Source organism: Halictus rubicundus, unplaced genomic scaffold (genome assembly GCF_050948215.1).
Source record: "Halictus rubicundus isolate RS-2024b unplaced genomic scaffold, iyHalRubi1_principal scaffold0037, whole genome shotgun sequence".
NCBI classification, from domain to species: Eukaryota; Metazoa; Arthropoda; class Insecta; order Hymenoptera; family Halictidae; genus Halictus; species Halictus rubicundus.
In genome coordinates this window covers 1,116,410-1,126,988 of record NW_027488578.1, presented here as the reverse complement: position 1 = coordinate 1,126,988, position 10,579 = coordinate 1,116,410, and positions in this window count along the sequence as shown.

Here is a 10,579-nt window from a genome sequence, read left to right as displayed (position 1 = left end):
CGTATCCTCTATCATATCCTATCCTCTTTCCTATTATATCATCTATCCTATCCAATCTCTATCGTCTCCTTTCCTCCATCCTATCCAATCGCCTATCTTATCTTCTACCGTCTCCTGTCCTCTATCCTATACAATCCCCTATCCTATCCTCTATCCTATCCTGTCATCTATCCTATCCTACCATCAATCCTATCCTATCCTATGCTCTATCCTATTCTATACTCTATCCTATCCCATCCTCTATCCTATCCTATCCTCTATCCTCTCCTATCCTTTATACTAACCAATCCTCTATCCTATCCTCTATCCTATCCTATCCTCTATCCTATCCTATCCTCTATACTATCCTATCCTCTATCCTATCCTATCCTCTATCCTATCCTATCCTCTATCCTATCCTATCTTCTATCCTATCCTATAATCTATCCTATCCTATCCTCTATCCTATCCTATCCTCTATCCTATCCTATCCTCTATCCTATCCTATCCTCTATCCTATCCTATCCTCTATCCTATCCTATCCTCTATCGTCTGCTCTATCCTATCCTATCCACTATCCTATCCTATCCTCAATGCTATCCTATTCTCTATCCTCACCTATCCTTTATACTATCCAATCCTCTATCCTATCCTATCCTCTATCCTATCCTATCCTCCATCGTCTCCTATCCTCTATCCTATCCAATCCCCTATCCTATCCTCTATCCTATCCTATCCTCTATCCTATCCAATCCCCTATCTTATCTTATATCGTCTCCTGTCCTCTATCCTATCCAATCCTCTATCCTATCCTCTATCCTATCCTATCCTCTATCCTATCCTATCCTCTATCCTATCCTATCCTCTATCCTATCCTATCCTCTATCCTATCCTATCCTCTATCCTAACCTATCCTCTATCCTATCCTATCCTCTATCCTATCCTATCCTCAACGCTATCCTATCCTCATTACTATCGTATACTCCATTATATCCTATCCGCTATCGTATCATATCCTCTATCCTATAATATCCTCTATCCTATCCAATCGTCTATCCTATCCTCTATCATATCCTGTATCCTATCCTATCCTCTATCCTATCCTATCCTCTATCCTATCCTATCCTCTATCCTATCCTATCCTCTATCCTATCCTATCCTCTATCCTATCCTATCCTCTATCCTATCCTATCCTCTATCCTATCCTATCCTCTATCCTGTCCTATCCTCTATAATATCGTATCCTCTATCATATCCTATCCTCTTTCCTATTATATCATCTATCCTATCCAATCTCTATCGTCTCCTTTCCTCCATCCTATCCAATCGCCTATCTCATCTTCTATCGTCTCCTGTCCTCTATCCTATACAATCCCCTATCCTATCCTCTATCCTATCCTATCATCTATCCTATCCTACCATCAATCCTATCCTATCCTATGCTCTATCCTATTCTATACTCTATCCTATCCCATCCTCTATCCTATCCTATCCTCTATCCTCTCCTATCCTTTATACTAACCAATCCTCTATCCTATCCTCTATCCTATCCTATCCTCTATCCTATCCTATCCTCTATCCTATCCTATCCTCTATCATATCCTATCCTCTTGCCTATGATATCATCTACCCTATCGTATCCTCTATCCTATCCTATCCTATCCTCTATCCTGTCCTATCCTCTATAAAATCGTATCCTCTATCATATCCTATCCTCTTTCCTAACCTATCCTCTATCCTATCCTATCCTCTATCCTATCCAATCCCCTATCCTATCCTCTATCCTATCCTATCCTCTATCCTATCCAATCCCCTATCTTATCTTATATCGTCTCCTGTCCTCTATCCTATCCAATCCTCTATCCTATCCTCTATCCTATCCTATCCTCTATCCTATCCTATACTCTATCCTATCCTATCCTCTATCCTATCCTATCCTCTATCCTATCCTATCCTCTATCCTATCCTATCCTCTATCCTAACCTATCCTCTATCCTATCCTATCCTCTATCCTATCCTATCCTCAACGCTATCCTATCCTCATTACTATCGTATACTCCATTATATCCTATCCGCTATCGTATCATATCCTCTATCCTAACCTATCCTCTATCTTATCCAATCCTCTATCCTATCCTATCCTCTATCCTATCCTGTCTTCCATCGTCTCCTATCCTCTATCCTATCCAATCCCCTATCCTATCCTCGATCCTATCCTATCCTCTATCGTCTGCTCTATCCTATCCTATCCACTATCCTATCCTATCCACAATGCTATCCTATTCTCTATCCTCACCTATCCTTTATACTATCCAATCCTCTATCCTAACCTATCCTCTATCCTATCCTATCCTACATCCTATCCTATCCTCCATCGTCTCCAATCCTCTATCCTATCCAATCCCCTATCCTATCCTCTATCCTATCCTATCCTCTATCCTATCCTATCCTCTATCCTATCCTATCCTCTATCCTATCCTATCCTCTATCCGATCCTATCCTCTATAATATCGTATCCTATATCATATTCTATCCTCTTGCCTGTAATATCATCTATCCTATCCTATTCTCTATCCTATCCTATCCTCTATCCTATATTATCCTCTATCGTCTCCTGTCTTCTATCCTATCCAATCCCCTATCCTATCCTCTGTCCTATCCTATCCGATACTCTATCCTATCATATCCACTATCCTATCCTATCCTCAATGCTATCCTATTCTCTATCCTCACCTATCCTTTATACTATCCAATCCTCTATCCTAACCTATCCTCTATCCTATCCTATCCTCTTTCCTATCCTATCCTCTATCCTATCCTCTATCCTATCCTATCCTCTATCCTATCCTATCCTCTATCCTATCCTATCGTATCCTCTATCCTATCCTATCCTCTATCCTATCCTATCCTCTATCCTATCCTATCCTCTATAATATCGTATCCTCTATCATATCCTATCCTCTTGCCTATAATATCATCTATCCTATCCTATTCTCTATCCTATCCTATCCTCTATCCTATCCTATCCTCTATCGTCTCCTATCCTCTATCCTATCCAATCCCCTATCCAATCCTCTATCCTATCGTATCCTGTATAATATCGTATCCTCTATCGTATCCTATCCTCTATCCGATCCTATCCTCTATCCTATCCTATCCTCTATAATATCGTATCCTATATCATATTCTATCCTCTTGCCTGTAATATCATCTATCCTATCCTATTCTCTATCCTATCCTATCCTCTATCCTATATTATCCTCTATCGTCTCCTGTCCTCTATCCTATCCAATCCCCTATCCTATCCTCTGGCCTATCCTATCCGATACTCTATCCTATCCTATTCTCTATAATATCGTATCCTCTATCGTATCCTATCCTCTTTCCTATAATATCATCTATCCTATCCTATCCTCTATCCTATCCTATCCTATCCTCTATCCTATCCTATCCTATCCTCTATCCTATCCTATCCTCTATCCTAACCTACCCTCTACGCTATCCTATCCTCATTACTATCGTATACTCCATTATATCCTATCCGCTATCGTATCATATCCTCTATCCTAACCTATCCTCTATCTTATCCAATCCTCTATCCTATCCTATCCTCTATCCTATCCTGTCCTCCATCGTCTCAAATCCTCTATCCTATCCAATCCCCTATCCTATCCTCGATCCTATCCTATCCTCTATCGTCTGCTCTATCCTATCCTATCCACTATCCTATCCTATCCACAATGCTATCCTATTCTCTATCCTCACCTATCCTTTATACTATCCAATCCTCTATCCTAACCTATCCTCTATCCTATCCTATCCTACATCCTATCCTATCCTCCATCGTCTCCAATCCTCTATCCTATCCAATCCCCTATCCTATCCTCTATCCTATCCTATCCTCTATCCTATCCTATCCTCTATCCTATCCTATCCTCTATCCTATCCAATCCCCTATCCTATCCTCTATCCTATCCTATCCTCTATCCTATCCTATCCTCTATCCTATCCTATCCTCTATCCTATCCTCTATCCTATCCTCTATCCTATCCTATCCTCTATCCTATCCTATCCTCTATCCTATCCTATCCTCTATCCTATCCTATCCTCTATCTGATCCTATCCTCTAGCCTATCCTATCCTCTATCCTATCCTATCCTCTATAATATCGTATCCTCTATCATATCCTATCCTCTTGCCTATAATATCATCTATCCTATCCTATTCTCTATCCTATCCTATCCTCTATCCTATCCTATCCTCTATAATATCGTATCCTCTATCATATCCTATCCTCTTGCCTATAATATCATCTATCCTATCCTATTCTCTATCCTATCCTATCCTCTATCCTATCCTATCCTCTATCGTCTCCTATCCTCTATCCTATCCAATCCCCTATCCAATCCTCTATCCTATCGTATCCTGTATAATATCGTATCCTCTATCATATTCTATCCTGTATCCTATAATATCATCTATCCTATCCTATCCTCTATCCTATCCTATCCTCTATCCTATCCAATCCTACATCCTATCCTATCCGCTTTGCTATCCTATCCTCTATCCTATCCTATCCTATCCGCTTTGCTATCCTATCCTCTATCCTATCCTATCCTCTCTCCTATCCTATCCTCCATCGTCTCCTATCCTCTATCCTATCCAATCCCCTACCCTATCCTCTATCCTATCATATCCTCTATCCTATCCAATCCTACATCCTATCCTATCCCCCATCGTCTCCTATCCTCTATCCTATCCAATCCCCTATCCTATCCTCTATCCTATCCTATCCTCTATCCTATCCTATCCTCTATCATATCCTATTCTCTATCGTCTCCTGTCCTCTATTCTATCAAATCCCCTATCTTATCCTCTATCGTGTCCTGTCCTCTATCCTATCCAATCCCCTATCCTATCCTCTATGCTATCGTATCCTCTATAATATCGTAACCTCTATCATATTCTATCCTCTATCCTATAATATCATCTATCCTCTATCCTATCCTATCCTCTATCCTATCCTATCCTCTATCCTATCCTATCCTCTATCTGATCCTATCCTCTAGCCTAGCCTATCCTCTATCCTATCCTATCCTCTATAATATCGTATCCTCTATCATATCCTATCCTCTTGCCTATAATATCATCTATCCTATCCTATTCTCTATCCTATCCTATCCTCTATCGTCTCCTATCCTCTATCCTATCCAATCCCCTATCCAATCCTCTATCCTATCGTATCCTGTATAATATAGTATCCTCTATCATATTCTATCCTCTATCCTATAATATCATCTATCCTATCCTCTCCTCTATCCTATCCTGCCCTCTATCCTATCCTATCGTATCCTCTATCCTATCCTATCGTATCCTCTATCCTATCCTATCGTATCCTCTATCCTATCCTATCCTCTATCCTATCCTATCCTCTATCCTATCCTATCCTCTATCCTATCCTCTATCCTATCCTCTATCCTATCCTCTATCCTATCCTATCCTCTATAATATCGTATCCTCTATCATATCCTATCCTTTTACCTATAATATCATCTACCCTATCCTATCCTCTATCCTATCCAATCCCCTACCCTATCCTCTATCCTATCCTATCCTCTATCGTCTGCTCTATCCTATCCTATCCACTATCCTATCCTATCCTCAATGCTATCCTATTCTCTATCCTCACCTATCCTTTATAGTATCCAATCCTCTATCCTATCCTATCCTCTATCCTATCCTATCCTCCATCGTCTCCTATCCTCTATCCTATCCAATCCCCTATCCTATCCTCTATCCTATCCTATCCTCCATCCTATCCTATCCTCTATCCTGTCCTATCCTCTATAATATCGTATCCTCTATCATATCCTATCCTATCCGAGTTTGTTACATATATATACATTAATGTTGGTGACGATCGATCGTCGGCAGTCAGCTGGGACGATCTGACATTCATCCGTTTGTCTCGTCTGCTCGTTTCACTGGTAACCGGTTGTCATTACAAGCCGACGATCGATTTGTTTATAACAACCTGATGTTTGAGCGTGAACAGCGTAACACCAGAATTTGTAAAACCGTCAAACAATAAAGATCTTCTTCCTACAAATCTCAGAAGTGGGATACGAAAAATTTGCGTGAAATTTCGTAAATTTTGTTCGCGACTATTGAATTTCGGAGAGTTTGGTATCGTATCTTTGGTGTGAGAGGTGATTTAGTGGCGGTTGTGATCGTGAACTTTTGGACTTTCGTTTGATATCGATTCTGTGCGCTTTGAAAATTGGTGACTCGCGATGTCAGAAAATAGGAGGAATTTGACCAATCTAACCATCGTTGAGCTCAAGGAACTTCTCAGATCCAGGGATATGATGGTCTCAGGCTCGAAAGCCGAATTAGTTGCCCGCTTGATCGAGGCTGACCCGAACATCGAAAACGCTATTCAAGAGAATTACGAGACAGATACAAATACGTCTCTCAGGGAAAGAGAGATAGAGATTCTTCGCCAGGAACGCGATTTTTATCTACGCGAATTGGACTTATTAAGACGAGAGAGAGAATTAACCACACCGACGCGTTCTACGGGGAGTAGCGTTACCGTCAGGCCTACGACAAGCATCAGAACAATCGCTGATTTACTATGTGAATTTTCGGGCGCGGAAAATACGTTCAAAATTTGGAGACAACATGTAGAGCGACTCAGAACGATGTACAGCCTGGACGATTGTGCAACAGTAACCATAATTACGTTGCGCCTACGAGGAAAAGCTTTGAAATGGTTCCATTCTAAACCAAGCCTGTTAGAATTGTCCGCATCACTCTTGCTGGAAGAAATACGGAATATGTTTGACCATCGGTTAGACAAATTAGCCGTGAGAAGAGAGTTTGAAAACCGTGTGTGGCAAAAGAATGAGTCGTTTCCTGACTACTTCCATGACAAAATTACGTTGGCGAACAACATTTTGGTGGATCCGGAAGAATTGGTGGATCTGGTGATCGACGGAATTCCAGACCCTCAACTTAGAGACCAGGCACGTATGCAGCGCTTGGAGACGGCAGATGAACTTCTCGATACGTTTCGAAAATTATCATTGAGGAGAGTTCGGGAGCTCGAGGATCCGAAACGGCCGATTCCAGGGAGGTTGGTGACGACGAGGGACACCGGCGTTCACGATCGTACCTCCAGGGACTCCGCGCAGGAGAAGATCGTGCGGTGTTTCAACTGCAACGAATCAGGGCATTGGAAGAAGGACTGCACCAAACCAAGGCGGGAATGGGGTTCTTGTTTCAGATGCGGGGAAAAGTCACACCGGGCAAAGGATTGTCCGCAACAGACATTACCAGCCCAGTTACAGCGAAAGCAACAGGCCCCTGCCTCGACGATGACTTCGACTACGCAACCAGGGACGACAACGCACTTGGTCCAACCCTGTCCTCCGGAAACCCCGTTCAGCGTGCCGTTTTCTTGCACAGCCCAGGACAGCAGCGGAGCGACCTCCTACGTTTCCACCGTGGCAATTATCGATTCAGGTTCGCCCGTTAGTTTAATCAGAAGAGATGCGTTACCGTCTAATTTTTGTTTCGAGCGGCCGGTTAATAATAAATTTTATGGCGTAAATTATTCACCAGTTAATATCCTTGGTGAATTTACAACCGAAATTTGTATTAACGATGCACACGTTCCAATTACACTTTTTGTCGTACCAGATACAACTATGTCACACTTCGCATTATTAGGTAGAGATTTTATTCGGTCGCCAACGATTGAGATTAAGTTAGGGAGTTCCGCGGAAATCAAGGTAAAGGAAAGAGAGTCCGAGGAATCGGACAAAGAATTTTTTTTCAAACAAATTCTTAAAATTGATTATCTTGAAAGTCCAAATTCCGCGAGCGACCAATTAAATGTTGATCCAGAATTAGATATTAGTATAGAGAGGAAACTCAAGGAAATTTATTTTTGCAACGACGTTCACGTAGGCGACAATGAGCAATACCCGAATACTGTCGAAGCAGTTATTTCGTTAAAAACCGAGCATCCAATTAGCTTTCGGCCGCGTCGACTAGCTTTTGCAGACAAGGAAAAACTACGTATAATCCTTGACGATTTGTTAAGAGAGGGCACCATTAGGCCCAGTAATTCCCCTTATGCTAGTCCAATTGTGTTGGTCAGAAAAAAGAATGGAGAAATCCGCTTGTGCATTGATTATCGTGAATTAAACAAACATACTATCAGAGACAACTTTCCAGTACCACTTATAGACGATTGTTTAGACCAACTTAGAGACAAGAAATATTACACGAAATTAGATCTTAAAAACGGTTTTCACCACGTAAAAGTCGCTGAAACGTCTGTAAAATATACATCGTTCATTACACCTTTAGGTCAATACGAGTATCTCAAAATGCCATTTGGACTGACCAATGCACCTCGTATTTTTCAAAGATTTTTGAACGAAGTCTTTAGTGATTTACTTAGGCGGAATAAACTATTACTTTATTTAGACGATTTTTTGATAGCTACGGGAACGGTGGACGAACATTTGGATATTTTACGAGAAATATTTCATTTAGCGAGAAAGTTTAATTTACGATTTAGATTAGATAAATGTTCATTTTTATATCGTCAAATAACATATTTGGGATATTCGATATCTGACAACGATATCGCGCCGGCGAAAGAAAATATCGAATCCGTGGTCAATTATCCAACACCGAGAAATATAAAAGAAATACAACGTTTTGTAGGTCTAGCAAGCTATTTCCGCCGATTTATTAAAGATTTCTCACTAATTGCGAGACCCCTGTATGATTTACTACGAAAAAATGCAATTTTTCATTTTGGCCCAGAACAAAACCAGGCATTTCTGACGTTGAAACAACGTCTAACAAATGATCCCGTTTTGGCAATTTACTCTCCAAAACTAGATACAGAACTCCACTGCGACGCTAGTAACAGTGGATTTGGAGCAATTTTACTACAAAAACAAACTAATAAAGTCTTTCGTCCTGTTTTTTATTTTAGTAAAAGGACGACCGCCCAAGAAGGGAAATATCATAGTTTCGAACTCGAATGTTTAGCGGCAGTGTATGCGATTAAGAGATTTCATGTTTATTTATCAGGGATTGCGTTTAAGATAATCACAGACTGCGACAGCTTCAGATTAACCCTTAACAAACAGAACGTTAATCCACGAATATCACGTTGGGCAATGTTTTTACAAAATTACGATTTTACAATCGAACATCGTAGCGGGAGTAAAATGTCACATGTAGACGCACTAAGTCGGTACAACACAATTTTAATACTAGAACCAAATACCTTAGAAGAAATATTGGCAATTAAACAACACCAAGACCGCACAATTCAAGAAATTAAGAATAGATTAGAGGTAAGCGAAGAAAAGTATTATGAGTTACGAGACGGTTTAGTATATAGGAAAATTGACAACAACAGATTATTATTTTACGTACCTGCGTGCTTAGAAAATAACGTTATTAAAACAAGCCACGACGATTTAGGGCATTTAGGGTTTGAAAAAGTATTTAACAATATTAGTCAGGTATATTGGTTCCCACAAATGCGTAAAAAAATTAAACAGTACATCAGCGATTGTCTGAAATGTATTGAATTTTCTCCAAACAGTGGTAAACAAGAGGGATTTTTGCACAGTCTAGGGAAAGGCGACTTACCATTCCAAACAATACATATAGATCATTTCGGCCCACTAGAAAAGTGCAAGAATAGTTATAAATTTATTTTAACAGTAGTAGATGGTTTTACTAAATTTATAAGGTTATATCCTTGTAAAACAACAAAATCGGAAGAAGTTATAAAACACTTAACGGAATATTTTAGAGCTTATAGTAAACCAAGACGACTAATTAGTGACCGAGGTACGTCTTTTACCTCAAATTTATTTAAAGAGTTTTTAGCGAATAACGAAATAGAACAAATATTAATCGCAATAGGAACCCCACGTGCGAATGGCCAGATTGAGCGATTTAACAGAGTAATAGCACCAATGTTGGCAAAATTAACGGAAACTCCGGGAAAATGGGACCGAGTTGTCGACAAAGTAGAATATGGGATAAATAATACTGTTTGTCGGTCAACAGGCAAGAGCCCATCCCAGTTATTATTTGGTATGAATCAAAAAGGCATTGTATTGCATAAAGTACGAGAAGCACTAGAAATTTTAAACAATGAAAAAAGAGACCTTTCGACAACTCGCAGGGAAGCAGCTAAAAATATGGTTAAAGTTCAACAAACTAACGAACGTATATACAATAAGAAACACAAAAAACCGACTGCGTATCAAGTTGGCGATTATGTAGTAATTCGCAACATAGATACCACACCGGGTATAAATAAAAAATTATTACCAAAATTTAAAGGCCCGTATGAGATTAAAAAAATATTAGACAAAGACAGATATATCATAACAGATGTTGAAGGGCACCAAGTATCGCGTGTACCATTTACGGGAGTTGTTGGCCCTGATCAGATGAAATTTTGGATCCGATCGGGAACCGTAACCGAGAACGATACTGAATAGAAGATAAGTTTGTATGGTATTATTACGTTGTATTTGCGTCATCTGTG